A 15,099-nucleotide genomic window follows, 5' to 3' on the forward strand; every position below is an offset into this window, starting at 1 on the left:
CACATTCTGCTGATCAACTCCCTGCCGAGTACTTACAAAAATCAGGTGATGCTATTGCCTACCCAGTCTCAATACTAATCAATCAAACCATAGTAGAAGCTAAAATTCCCACCATCTGGAAAATATCCTATGTAATCCCACTTCACAAAGGAGGCAGCTCTACTGAATTCTCCAATTATAGGCCAATAGCTATACTCTCTCCACTTGCAAAGATTATGGAAAAATGTATTCATAGACAACTCATGCACCACCTAATCCAGAATCACCTTATGGCAGACACTAAGCATGGCTTCCGTCCTCATCACAGCACTACTTCAGCCCTCCTAGCCTTTACCAACACTATAAACCATAATCGCAACAATAATTATATATCCTCAGCCCTCTTCTTGGATCTTTCCAAGGCATACGATATGGTTGATCACCAACTTTTAATCCACACCCTGCAAACATTCTGTCTAGATACTAGAGCCCTTCAGTGGTTTCAATCCTGCGTGAATGGTTGACAGCAGGCTGTCCTCTGGCAGAACAAACTCTCTAACCTTCTACCCAACACCCTTGGAGTACCACAAGGCTCTGTACTAAGGCCCTTGCTGTTCTCCATCTTCATTAACGACCTTTATACTGTCATCCCAAAAGTCAGCTGTATCCAATATGCTGATGACTCTACTCTGATTTGCTCGGCCACATCTCCAATAGAGTTATGGTCAGCTACCCAGACCACCTTTAAACAATAGAAAACTGGTTTTCTGAACGTAGTCTGATCCTAAATCCCCAAAAAACTAAAATGGTGTTATTTTCACCAACACGTAGGTCTACCGCTTTCACCTTTACCATAAATTCAAATTATGGCACAATAATCTCCCCTGACCCCTCTACAAAAACTATTAGGTGTCATCATAGATAATTTAAAATTCGACCTACATGTTAACCAAACTATCAAAACCATCAATAAAAAACTAGGGTCACTTTACAGAATAAAAGCCTTCCTAACTCCTCCAGCTAAAATTGCCATAGTGCTCTCTCACCTTCTTTCAATCCTTCTGTATATATCCCCTCTACTCTCGAATTTAAACAAGACTGTCCTTAACAAACTCTCAATTTGCTACAACCACATTTCCAGGTTTGCCACTGGGCTGCCTTTTAGGACACATCATTTTATCAATCTAAATCAGCTTGGGTGGCTTGAACTACCCAGCCTAATACAGTATAACCAACTGATTATGGCCTATAAAATCCTCTATAATCTGGACAATACTCCTGCACTTAAAAATATTATCACCCCCTATAACAATCCTAGACCGCTCCGATCCTCTAACAAACTACTAATTCAGACTAGCAAAATTAATAACACAGCCGGTGACTCTCTCTTTGCAAACTCTGTAAGTAGATCCTGGAACTCTCTTCCAGCTGATATTACCTTACTTTCCACCTTAGGTCAATTTAAAACTAGACTCAAACAACATTTGTCACTTAACTGGCTATGTCAATGTATCAAGCCTGGCTAACTCTAGAATGTGTAAAAATCTGTTAACCAGCTTACTGTGTAATTTAATTTAATCGTGAATTACGCTCGGGATTAACTCTAACCTGTGGAACTTGTTTAACTTGCTTATTTATGTAATCTCTGTAAATCGCCTGTTTGTAATATGTAATGTTGGTATTATGTAATGCTGTATCTGCTTACCCTTGGAGCTTTTCTCCCCGGGCCTCCACTGAAAATGGACATGCATCCAGTCGGACTATCCAGATCAACAAATGTAAAATAAAATGTACCATATATGCTCTTCTTTGGTAATTTTTAAACCGTCTTTAATCTGGCTGTGCAGGACTAGTGTACGTGTGTGTGTGTAAGAATTTAAGTTGGAATATTTTGGCTACTCTGTATTTGTGTGAAAAAAATTTGAAATGTGTAAGTTTGGTCATTACTAGTTATTCATTTTTGACACAGACAACTGAGAAGGATGCAGTCAATGTAGCTGTAGTTGCAGGGTTAGTGATTTGTCTGTGGATATAAATGTATATATAATCCATCACTGGCCATATGCATTTTCAGTGACTAAGAGTTCTGGTACATTTTCAGAGACTGAGAGTTTTGGTGCATTTTCAGTGATTGAGAGTTTCAAGGGAAGGGAGGTATTACTGTTGCTTGTGCTACATCTGCTTTCAATGCAAGACTTTTGTTTAACAAACTGCCATCAGTGTCACTCTGATAACTGTAAAAGTAAAGAATAAAATAGTGTGCACATTGACAGGTTTGAACAGTGTTTATGGTAATTTTTGAGAGCCATGTAATGGGATACAAGAATAGCTGCAGGTGGGCCTGGTGCATTAACCATGCCTAGGGCCTCATCTGACCATGATTCAGCTCTGAGTTTTAGGTTACGCAGGTCTGAGTTAGTGAATGGTGAGGGGCAGAAGTTGTTAAATTAGCAAGTAAAAGTAGAATTGTGCATTGATACTGGAGATGGGGTAGGGGTATTTACAGTTAGTTTGGTAGTCATTTGAGTTGAAATATGCCAATTTAGTTTACATCAGTCAGAAATGAGTTGTGATAGGTTTCCCAGGGATTGAGCAACAGCAAAGCCAACAATCTGATAGGTATATCTTAAGGTGAGTTTTGAAGGCGAGAAAAATTATTAGTTAACCTCAGTGAGTCTGATTGAATTCTGTATTTTAGTGATGTAATTTGAGTATAGGCATCTCCTACCGACTTGTGAACATTAAGAAAAAATGTTTCTCATGAACCTAGTTGTCTTGATCGTGCAAAATGCTGAGTGATTCTTGTCAGGTTTGGGCATTTCTGTGGATTGTGTATTAAATAATGGGACACGATTAGCTGAGATAATGGCAATTCAAGCCAGTTTGGTGGTTTTAGGGGAATGCAGTGCTGTGAACTATAATGCAGACTTGTTGCAAACCTTGCAATTTTATTGTAGCATTGCTCTAGTTCAGATGTACATGTGGTCTGTAGATTTGTCAAGATAGTCATATAGTAGGGGTGCTAAGAGGAAGGCAGTTGCCTAGATGTGAATTTTTTTAAGCTGTGTGTGAAAGTGTTTCATTTTATAAAGTGTCCTGAGTTTCCGGTGGTCTTTTTGATGATTTGATGTATATACAAGTTAAATTTTAGTTTTGAACTATAATGACTCCTAATAGTTTTGTGTGCGAGACAATTTCCATTTTTGTGTTTAAGGGGGATAACAGTGAAGGCAGCTCTATTCAGGTTGTGTGTTTTGGTAAGTGTAGAATAGTGTGTGTGTGTTGTATCTTTAAGAAGCATTTCAATGATGGAACATCCATATAAATAGCAAGTAAGTGCTAGCTTCAGTGCCATTTGTGGAGTACAGCCAGAGAGTGAGCATGTGTGAGTGTAATAGCTAGTCTACAAGTTTATCTGAATTAAAGTTAAGTCTCAATCCTGATGTGTTTGTACATAATAAAGCTGCTTGAACAGAACCCACAAAGACTTGTCTGTTTTATCCTGACTGGGCGAGTGACAGTAAGGAATATGAGTATGTTTCGCTGTTGGGATTTAGTTAGGAGCTCTGAGGTAAGCCAGGTTTCTAAGGGAATAAGTCCACTAGTATCAGAATTGCAGCAGTAAGACACCAAAGCTTAAGTGTGTCCTCAGATTTTTAAAATTCTGGAAAATATAGCAAAAACATGTATAAATAAATATATTAACAAAATGTATTGAATACAATGCAGGATACCATAAATTAAGGAAGTAAAAGGGGACTTTCTGCTGTGGTTTTCCAACTTCCATATACAGCCTGGATTTGGAGAGAGAGAAATGGGGTTACACCTGTGGGTGGAAGGGTAAGCAGACACTGAAAAATGGACATTGAGAAAGCATGACAGATGAAGGAGAAGGTAGAAATGAAATGTCAACAATAGAAAAGCAAAGAAAATGGGAAAATATTACTAATGCGAAAAGACCATCTGAAGTAGGAAGAGATCAGTTGTAAAGGGGTTACTGGGTAGTCGGAAGGGAGAGCACTGAGTGGTGCTTTTCATTGCTTAGAGCCTGTGTAAGTAATAACATGAGTCTGCTATATGCAGTCACCTTTTCCTTTCCATATTTTTTTTTTGAAAAAAGCATTTTGTTGCAGCAATATTGGAACCAATGAATAGAAATTACTCTTGTTACGTTTATTCCTTATATTTGGGAAGGACAGGGAAGGTAAAAGTAGTATTAGAAGTTTTATGAACAATGAGACAATATGTAGAGTAGAAAACCTAAAGGATAAGATACAAGGATTGAAGTCGTTGTTCCCCTTACCAGTGAAGGCAAAGGCTGGAGAAATCTTGTGGCTGGTTGCAATGTGCAAACTGTCAAGCAGACGAATGACTGATGATAACAGACTGAGGAAATAAAAGGAGAGGAGTGCTATTGTGAGAGTGAACCTTAATGTTCTGTGTTCCAGTGGAAAAATCTGAGGTTCTCTCTGCCAGTCTTAAGGTAGAAGAAATTGTATAAAATATGACCCGAAGTCTAATTCATCCAGAAGGCAATGCTGTCAATGATATAAACTAATACCCTTGGCTTGGGCTTCACCAGAATAGAGGAAGAGGAATGGAGGCATGAACGTCCACAGAGGTTCCTCACTAAAAGAATACAGGCCTCAAGGCCCTCTCCCTGTATACTGTCTCCTGCAAGCTTTTAGGGGAGATCTATGCCTGGCATATAGGGCATTGTCAGACACTACACTGATGGACCTCCTGCATATCCACAAAAACCGTACCAGAATTACCTCACCAGAAGACTTAAACCTTGCCTGTGATATAAATGGGACCTGCTGGAGAGACGGGTATGTATCCCAGAGACTACCCCATCTATGGAACAGGCTCCCCATCTATGTGAAGCAGAGTTCCTCCCTCACCCAATTAAAGTGCAACTTGGATAATTGGATGGGAAACCAGAAATTCATCCCTGGTTTGGCACCTATGTATCTAATGCAAAAAGGTAATCTGTAAATGGTTCATCTCCCAGGCCCATGCTTACACTTATCAAGGGTGTCAGAACTTGTCAGAGATTTGGGATGCATGATGCACCTATGAACCTAAAGGGAGCAAATCTTTAGGGCAGGACTGAGAAAGATACTTAGGATGAAACTACCTAACTATAAGATGCATGTGATGGCATGAGGATAGGCCTTCTTTCTGGTAGCTCACTGACCAGGAATACTGAGTAGAGGAAGTACGCTGGGGTGCAGTAATAAAGAAGTAAATTAGAGTGAGCACCTTTATATGGAGCTACAAAGGTATAGTGAGTAAGGATGGCAAACATGGCTAGAATGAGGTAAGGAAAGTATTTTATGATGTATATACACAGCTCGAATGAGGTTAGGTGAGTACTTTATGATGTGTACACACAGCTAGAACAAGATAAGAGTATTTTTGATGCATACATATAACTAGAATGAGGTAAGGAGAGTATTTAATGATATATACACAAAGGAGTTTCATGAGGGAAGCTGTTAGTTGTATGAATGTTAACTTCAAGTCTTTTGACACCATTTCAAAAGAGTTTGGGAAAAGTAAAGTGTGTAGATTGGGACTGAAGCTGGCAAATATGGAATTGGATCACTTTAGGGGACAGAGTGGCAATAGGGAACTGTCCACTGAGAAATCATTGACTAGTTGTATGGTATAGTGTTCTAGAGCTAGCATGTTCATGTCAGACACTACACTGGTCTAGATACCAAGATCAATTTTTTCATTGAAATGAGCAGACTATGTGCTCTTTTTAAGCAGTCTCGCCTGTAACCTGATGTGTCTGATAGCATGATCAGATAGGTGCGGCTGGTATGATCAAAGGATAACTGTGTTAAGCGAAGCACCCCTGTGAGAGAGGAATAGAATCTGCTTATGATGTGCCTCGAGCAGAGTCATGCTGCACTTTTTTCAAGGCCATCACAACAGCAAATGTCTCAAACTACAGGTGCCATCCTCCCTTTGATTACAGTACTTGAAGTAGTTTCTGAAATATTGTTTGTGGACATCATACCATGATGTGGAATTGGTTTCTTCTTTGAAGTGGAGGGTTGGCAGTACAGTAAGAGGAATGGAAGATGCAGAGCATATGGGAAAGCTCAGGTCACCGAGAATGTTCAGCTTTTGAAAAGAAGAAAGGGGAATGTATTATGTGGATGTAGCATATCCTTGGGTAGATTCATTGTGTAGAACTGATGGTAGAAAAGGCAACAAACTGGCTAGGGATTAAGACAAATTATAGAAAATAATGCTTTACAGATGTTTGGGTGGACCATGGACTTGCAAGGTAAAGCTGGTCGTCTGTAGGGCTAAAAGTAACATTAGAGATATTATCAATATTAAAACAATTCCTCTTGAAGTAAAACATGTTTATGTTTAAAGTTTACTGCTTGTTACCATAAATGGCTTAATGGAAGAAATTGGAAGTGCATGTTGAATTAAGATCTTGTTTCTCACTGGTTCTCTGGCCAAAGAGACCGGATGATTTAATAAAAACAACAGGAAATGGTTGTCATTCTTTTTTTATACATCATTTGTAATATGTAGAGCCTGTAATAGTCAAGTGCAAGTGTGTGAAAAGTGGGAAATCTTGCAGGGTAACTTTGCCATTTGGCAGGAGTGGAAGGGGGCACGTTAACCATTGTGCCCACCATGTGGGGATAGCACTAACCCAATATTAATCGGGACAAGCTATTTTGATAGCTCCCTGTTAGATTAACATCACAGCGTAGTTTGCCACTGTTCGAAATACCTTTCCTGGAAGCCTGTCATGAGAAAAATAAGCAGACTGTGCCGTTTTTCATTTGATTTTTCTGTAGTGTTCAGAATTATTAACCGCAACATTTTTGTATTATTTTTGAAGATTGTAAAATTGTTCTTAAAATGTTTTGTAATGCTTTGGAGCTTTTCTCAGCAGGCCGCCTCTGAAAATTGGCTCCTATCCAGTCGAACTTTCCTGGTAATCAAATGCCAATAAACAGAGAACCAATTTGGTTTTCAGACCTTTTACTGATGGAATTATCATACTAATAAGAATAAAGCAAATCCTGGTTATACCTCTCAACCTGCAGATGCTGAAAATAGTAACAAAGGCATTTTTAAAATGGGCGCATCCAGCTAAATATCTGGACATCTAATAAGCATAATATTTGAATACCAAATAGCTCACAACTCTTTGCACTTTCAGTAGTTAGGAACACAGGTTCTTTAGAGAGAGAATGACAGAAATGATAGAAAAATATGAACACATTATAAAAGTGTGTATAAAATGTATAGACTTTCAACTGTTGCAAAACTGTACCTTTTCTTTTTGCTTCAGAAAAAAGGAGTTGTAAAATGTTTGTCCTCTTTCTTTAAATTATTGTCACTAGTATGTTTGTCTTGAAGTGAGGTTTTCTGTGTAACTAGTCAGCTTTAAAAATCAGACAAGATAAGGGGGATTCCGATAACTGTGTGAAGGGGGAAATGAGGCCTGCAAATAGGACTGTTCTCTAAAATGGGGACGTTTGAGAGATCTGCTTGTCATGCTAGGTGCCTGACACTATTGATAATATACATCTTGCTGGTTAAGCATTGCATGTTTCAGTTCACCCCCCCTTCTATAAATGCTGTATTCAAAGCCCCCCTTCTATAAATGCTGTATTCAAAGCCCCCCTTCTAGAAATGCTGTATTCAAAGCCCCCCTTCTAGAAATGCTGTATTCAAAGCTTCCTAGAGCTTCAAAGAGGAAGAAACGGCGAAGAATTGTGGATAGGAACAAGGAGGAAGCATAAGTGAAATTTGGTTTGTGACTATCTAATTGAGGCCAATGTAGTCAAGATAGACTTGAATGGAGCTTCATCAGTATAAAGCATGTAACCAACTGAAATGTTTGATAAACTCAAAGGCATTAATATTTAGAGAAAGGTATACAGAAAATTTCACTCATTGGTAAGGGTAGAGAAACTTAAAGAAAAAAATATCTCAATGAAATTCTGGTATAGCATGCAAAATGTGGTTCAAAAGATATTCCAATGCAGAGGGCACTATAGGCAGCCCACCTTGTAGGGAGCACAGAGTGAATAGTTGATAGGAGATGCATATGCCTACATAGTGTGGCCATGACAAAGCCTGGGATCATGTGATCGGGAGCTATATCACCAAGAACATTAAATACGGGGAGCAGAGGAGCTGTTATCAGGTAGCTGGTGTAGAAGATTAAGGTTGCAAGCTGTAATAACTATGGTACAGGGTTTTATTCCCTCGGCCCTTATTTGACTGCTATGACCTTAACTAGACATTGCTCCCAGGTTGTCCCTGAAGAGAAACTCTGCACAGTGGGCCTACCTGGTTATTAACAGATAGGTATTATTTAGCACAGTGTAGTTGAAGATGACACCAAAACATGGTAGATGATGCAGGCTTAGAAACTACTAAAGTTTTCATATGTGGTAGGGTATGCCCAAGCATTGTGGTTCATGTGGGTAGACACGTCCTTTCTAGTGCAACAGTGAGTGGGGTCAGTCAGCCGGGCTACAAAATTAGCCAAGATTAATTAAAGGTTAAAAGTCCAGGTGATAAAAAAGGCATGTCAGGATATTGTCTAAACCAAGTTATCAGGTGGAGGGACAAGTAGTTATAATGAATATTATCGGGTAGAAAAAAGAGCTCAGGAAAGGGGATAGTAATGGTGAAAAGAGACAGATGAGGGCCTAGTGAAAAAGGAACCCTTAAGACAAATGGAATTGGAAGGTACAGAGGGCTACTTTGTAGTCAGAGGAGTCTAAGAAGGCGATGGTAACTATAGCAGTCAAGAAATGGTTGTAGTATTCACATTGTTTAGAAGGGACATAACTGAGATTTAAATATGAGGGATGAGAGTCTGAATGAAGGGCACAAGACAGAATTAGTGGAAGGTGGGGAATTTCTTGATTTTGGTGAAAAGTGTGAGGGGAGATGGACTTCCTGTAGATCAAAGTGAATCGTAGGGAAGATGCAATGCTTTTTTCTCCCCTCCTCCTACAGGCTGTTGAATGCCCCAGAGAAGACATTGAGTGTAATTAGAGCTGGTGAAAGCTGCTGAAGAGGATAATAATGGGGACTTTAATCTTAATTATCCTAGTTCACACCAGGAGATTTGTGGCATTTATGGTGGATTCATTTCTCCAAGTATTTTGGGGTTCTAATACCATAATGGGAATGAACTCAATCCCTAAGTCAAAGTATGATTAAAGTTCATGAAATAAGTATTGTTTCAGTCTTTGATGTTAGCCAAAAGCACTCCTCACAGCACCTGCAATGTACCCAGAAATGACTCCTTTTGCAATTCATACGGAGTTGCACCTATCAGTAGCATATCTAAATAAGACTGTAAATTCTGTTTTTAAGAGACCCATTGCTACTGCTACTATTGAAACTGTCTGGGTATCTTTCTTTCACATTGCCCTTGCTTCTGCCTGCGAATCCTGGTATTTTATGACTTTGTCTCTCTCTGTATGTAAGACACTGTAATCACTGGGTGTAGTGATTTCAATAGTGCTACTTTTGTCTTTTCATGGACCACTATGTCTGTTTTTTTTTTTTTCCCCCGGCTGCATCTTTTTTTTGATCTGTTGGTAATGGGTGATTCCATGTGATATAAACTTTATCGTTCCCTGTAATGCTTTTTGGCTCATATCTCTTATGCTTCTCAGCTAATTCAAAACTGTGATGTTTGTATAATCCCTAGTGCAGCAGTCTTACCACATTGTCTTTCAGTATACAGGCCCTCCGTATACAGGCCCTCTACCATTAGTGTATCACAACTAGTTGCAAGTTGTGACTTCTTCCAATTCTGTTTTACAAAACCTCTCACATGTTCAATGGACTTAAACCACTATGTACTTGTCCACTATTCTGGGTTGCCAGTGTTAACCTTTCATCTTTTAGTTTAAATTCACCTCCCTTCAACCATTCTTGCTTCAGATCCTGATTGACATGAGGCTGCTTCAGGGCTTTTCTGTGCTTTTCTGTGCTTTCAATTATATTTATGCCTTTTCTATATTCCTTGCCTTCTCATTTCATCCTTTGCCTTATATTCCTAGTTTTTTGGCTTCTTCAGTTGCCCCCTGATCTTTGTCTACTTCTGGTTTGATTTCTCTTACCAATTGACTTCAATATGCTTCTGCTAAATTAATCAGGGAAGTAATTTTAGACTTGTACTCCTATTTTAAAATTTTCACTGTTGGATCTTGTGAGGTCAGCAGATATGAGTGCAGTCCTATGATTGTAGCTCTATAAATGTAATCAGGTTCAAGAAGGCCAATACCTCCTTTAGAATGGAGAATATATAATCTTGGTATACACTGATTTTTATAAATCACTTTTCTTGTTTTCCTGTCCAACTTGTCCAATACGTTTTGGAGCCAGTCACTCCAAAACTGAGTTAGAATAGGAAGAGCAAAGGTATAAATCTTAGACTTTGTCTTCTAAAATATTCCTTACCAAGTTTTGTTTGCATTTGTTCATGTTTTATTGTCGATTCTTCATCAATTCCCAAATATTTATATAAACCCCCACCCCCCCAACTCAAGTTCCTTTATATCACATTCCTGTCCCAGACTGATATTTTCTTGGTGCTACAGCTTTCCTGCTATAAAGGCCGCTTTTGCACATTTATCAAGACCAAATGACATTCTTATATCATCTGAGAAAGTTTTGACCACTTGAAGTTGTGCTTTCTCTTCTTATGATGATGAGTTATACAGTTTCAAATCATCCACAAAAAGAAAAGTCTTTATACTTAGAGGTTTTCTAGGAGTCAGATTGTAACCATGACATAATCTGTTAAGTAGAAAGCTTAATGGGTTAAGGGCAAGACAAAAGAGCAGCACTGGAAATGTCACCCCGGAATATCCCTACCTTTGAGTTTTTATCCTGGGATAATATGTCCTTTGTCATGGCTTACCTGCAAAGTAGTTTGTCACTTTGTCACTGTCACTGTAATGTAATTGATAAATGTGTAGTGCATCATATACAACTCTAACCAGAGTTAGATTTTCAACACCAAATCCTTCACTTTGCAGGTAGTCCATAACTTTGTTTTCTATTTCTTTAAATTCTCCGCTGCTAACCATTTTTCTGCTTTACCCCTTTGTTTTCTTATTTTTTTGCATTGTGAAATTTTCCATATCCAGATGCCTTTGCCGGTTTTACTCCAAATATCTTTGGTGCTGCTTTTTTTGTACCGAGTAGTTTTGCTTTTTCCTTTGAATAAATATTGCACCATATTAAATCTTTTTCTTTCCCATGTCCGTATTTCTTCAGATGCCTCCCGATCCACCTGTTGCTCCTTACTTTGGGAACTCATTGTTCCATTATACTGTAATGTTACCAGAGTTGGATTTTCAACACTGAACCCTTCACTTTGCAGGTATTCAGTAACTTCAGCTACTGTTTAACTACTGCTTTGCTAATCTTCTGTTGTACAGTACCCCTCTGTGATCTTTTTTTAGTATTGTGAAATTTTCCGTATCTGGGTGTCTCTGCTTGTACTTCTCTTCAAATCTGTGAAGCTGCTTTTTTATTGATTAGTTTGGCTTTCTCATTTGCATAAATATTGTAGCCTATTAGATTTCTTTCTTTCCCATGTCAATGTTTCTTTTTTGTACCTTTCAAAAATCTCTAGATTTTGTTCTTTATATTTTCACACTTCCTCAGACACTTCTTTTTCCAAACGACATAAAGTTTCCTGGTCTGTATAATGTTTTTCATGAATCTATTGTATTAATGAACACATTTGCATTTGAAGCTTTTGAGAGTTTTTTTTTTTGTGCAAGTGTTTTTCTGTCCTCTAATTTCTGTGTCTTTTTAATATCTTCTATCTGGAAATTCTCTGCTTATTGCATAATAGTAACAATGCATAATTTCTTTCTTATCCTCAATAGTCCACTCTCATTTTTATGGTTCTTTTATTTGACCTGTCAGCTTGTGTTTTTTTGTGGACTACTAACTCTTCCTACAACATTGGGGCCATCCTACTCCTAAGCCTGGCCTAACCAGATTGTAGGAATGTTTCTCTGTCTTAAGAATTTTGCACTGTCATTTTTTTCCAATCCTGGCACCAGTGCACCTACTAGGATTGGTACTTTTTTATCCTGTGACTTGTGTACCCAACTGTCTTTTTTCATTGTTTTAACCTACTTCTGACCATGTATCTGGCCATGATGTATGCTATATAAAATAGTCTATATTTCATTGTCATCTTGGTGAGAGTTTGTAAAAACAGGGCCCAGCTCATGAAGGTACTCACCAAGACTTGAAGATAAATTCACTTCCAGCAATGCTACTCTTATTTGCTTTGCTCTTGGTAGCCAGAGAGGAAGAGCTGATGAAGTCATTGATGCTTCATTAGATGATAACTGAACCAAGCAGAAAAGTGAACCTGCTGGACCTAATTCTGTGCAAAGGAGAAGGCATCAAAGAGGTGGAGGTAAAGCAACACTAACGATGCAGCAGCCTGATTCATGATAGAAGGTCAGAAGAAAAGCTTGGATTACTCGCGTGTAGCTTTGGTGGGTGGGCTACAAGGAGATGAACAGAAGACTGAAACAGGAACTGAGAGACTAGAAGGGGGCAACTGTGAAAAGAATCAACACAGGATGTGGTAATAATGATGCAGACAGCTGGGAACAGGAGAAGGAAGTTTCTATGGTTCTCATTTGAAGCAGTTTTGGGTATTAAGAATATAAGATGGCTTACAGGAAATGGGAATAGGTAGAATGGAAAAATGGCAACAATGGTGGAGGCCATTCTGGAATTCCAAAGTATATGTAAGGCTTCTTTTGCATAGCACAGTGGTGCAGTTGATTGTTGCCTTACGGCAAGATACTCTTCAGTTTGATTATTGGCTGGGGTGCCTTCTTTGCAAAGTCTAAATGTGCTCCCTTGTTTTTGTGGGCTTTCTCAAAGTGGTCTTGTTTCCTCCCACATTACATATATACATACAGTAGGTAGACTGGACACTAAACTGGCCATAGAAGCATATGAGGTATGCAGGAATAGCTGTGGTAGGGCTAGCCATTTGGTAGTATAAACATTGCTTGTATATGATTATTTTTTGATGTGACACTTCAACCTTAGTTGTAAAAATGGTGTAATGGATGGATAGACACAAGGTGTCTACGTACTGTTTATTTTTATTTATTTATTTTATTTTACATTTGTTGACCGGGATGGTCCGACTGGTTACATGTCCATTTTCAGTGGAGGCCCGGGGAGAAAAGCTCCACATTGACAGTAAGTTACATACATGTTACATAGATACATATTGTTTCATTTAGTAATTAATACAAAAGAGGAGAAGACATGAAATATATGTATTATAAAAATACTGAATAAATTTTACGAGAATGTGGGTTCATACCATTCAAACAAGTAATACAGAGAGGCCTCAGAGGCATTGCACCAAAAGTTTCATAAGATACAGCCTAAGAACATATTTTAAGATTTACACATTATCCTCAAAATTACCAGATTTAGGTCTGCTGTGAACATCAGGAAATTAGTTTCATACATATATGGTTGCAGTTAATGATTGTGCATTCCAAACCAGAACTCCTATAAAAGCTTTTATTCTTATTTTCAAGATGCATAGACCCATATCATTAGCATAGCATGCGAGGAAGGTCATATGAATCACTAAGGCAAACTAAATGTAGCAAGTCAAATTAGGAGAAAATGGCAGTTTTATTGTAAAGACTTGTTTTCGTTGATTTCCTATTAGACCTACAGTGGTATTCAGGTCCAAAATGTATTTAGAAGCACTCCCTTTTGTTATAAGTGAACCTTCTAGGGCATATCCAATCATCTAAAAAGAGACGAACAAAAAGTAAACATGCAGCATTTCTTTTACTTCACACTGTACATATTAGTTGCATCACAAACCTGTCTCTAGTAAGACCATCATTTTAAGTGAATGGACCTATAAATGGTCCCCGTTGTGTTATATAGTTGGTACTGACTAAAAGGTTCCATGTTCTGAATGCAAATCATAAGTCATTCCTAATTAGACTAGTTAATACTAAATATGTTTAATTTAGCCAGACATTTGCAACAGAAGACTCTCTCATTTTTTCTGACATGTTTAGATCTGTCTGCTTATACACATAGAAGGGAACACTCTATTCAAGCACCGATCATACTACAGATTTATATACATTTATAAAACCAGTATGGTCTTTGTCTGTAATTAATTTGAAGAGAAACACAATTTGCCGTGGAATTAATTGCATATGAGTTGCAGGGAGCCCACCCACCCCAGCACAGGAAGGTGTGGGCTCTGCCCTTGCATAAAACAAATCTGTAGTGCAGTGCAGAATTCTCATTTTGATTTGTTGGATTGAATGAAGAATGATTTATTTCCTTGTTGGATGGCATATCAGAACAGTGTGCTCAGACACCTGAGCTTGCATACTGCTGTCTAACATAATCAGTAGAATGAAAGTGCCAACATTTCGGTCACATTAGTCTTTTAATCAGCTGAATGATGTTCATCATTTCAAAAATACAGATAAGCAGTCTAAATACCTGATGTCTGTGCTTTTTTGTCATTTAAAAAGAAAGGCAAATCAATTGGTGCAGATATTTTGTAAACTTAAAGGTATAACTATAAAGTGAATGTTCAGGAAGATAGGCATGCCCACAGTGATATTTCCTGCCCTAATCCATCCCCTTGTCCTCCTGAGCTGCAAGTGTTCATTGAAATCGGTGAATGTGCTCCATCTTGCTGCCATATATCATGATCATTCTGGGTGTATGCTGGTGACCCCCCGGCACTGTTTAGTCCGCACTAATCTTTGGCATCTGCTGTGGTCCACTCCATGGCAAGTAGTTATGTTCTAATCTATGTTATACCAAGGAATTACAGTGGTCTTTGAATTTTCCTTCTCACTCTCTACAGACTGACCCTCTAGAACCTAGGCTGTTAATCCCTGGTTCCGAGAGACACTGAAAGATACCATGTCCCTTCAACACTGTATTCCTGGTGGTATGACAGATGTCTTCTACTATAGTTTTATGCCCTTTACTTGCTAAATTTTTGATAAACTTAACCACTAAAAGAACCACTTAAATAGACATTTTGGG

The sequence above is a fragment of the Protopterus annectens genome, chromosome 13.part0 (assembly GCF_019279795.1).
Source record: "Protopterus annectens isolate FY-2018-M chromosome 13.part0, PAN1.0, whole genome shotgun sequence".
In the NCBI taxonomy this organism is placed as follows: domain Eukaryota; kingdom Metazoa; phylum Chordata; order Ceratodontiformes; family Protopteridae; genus Protopterus; species Protopterus annectens.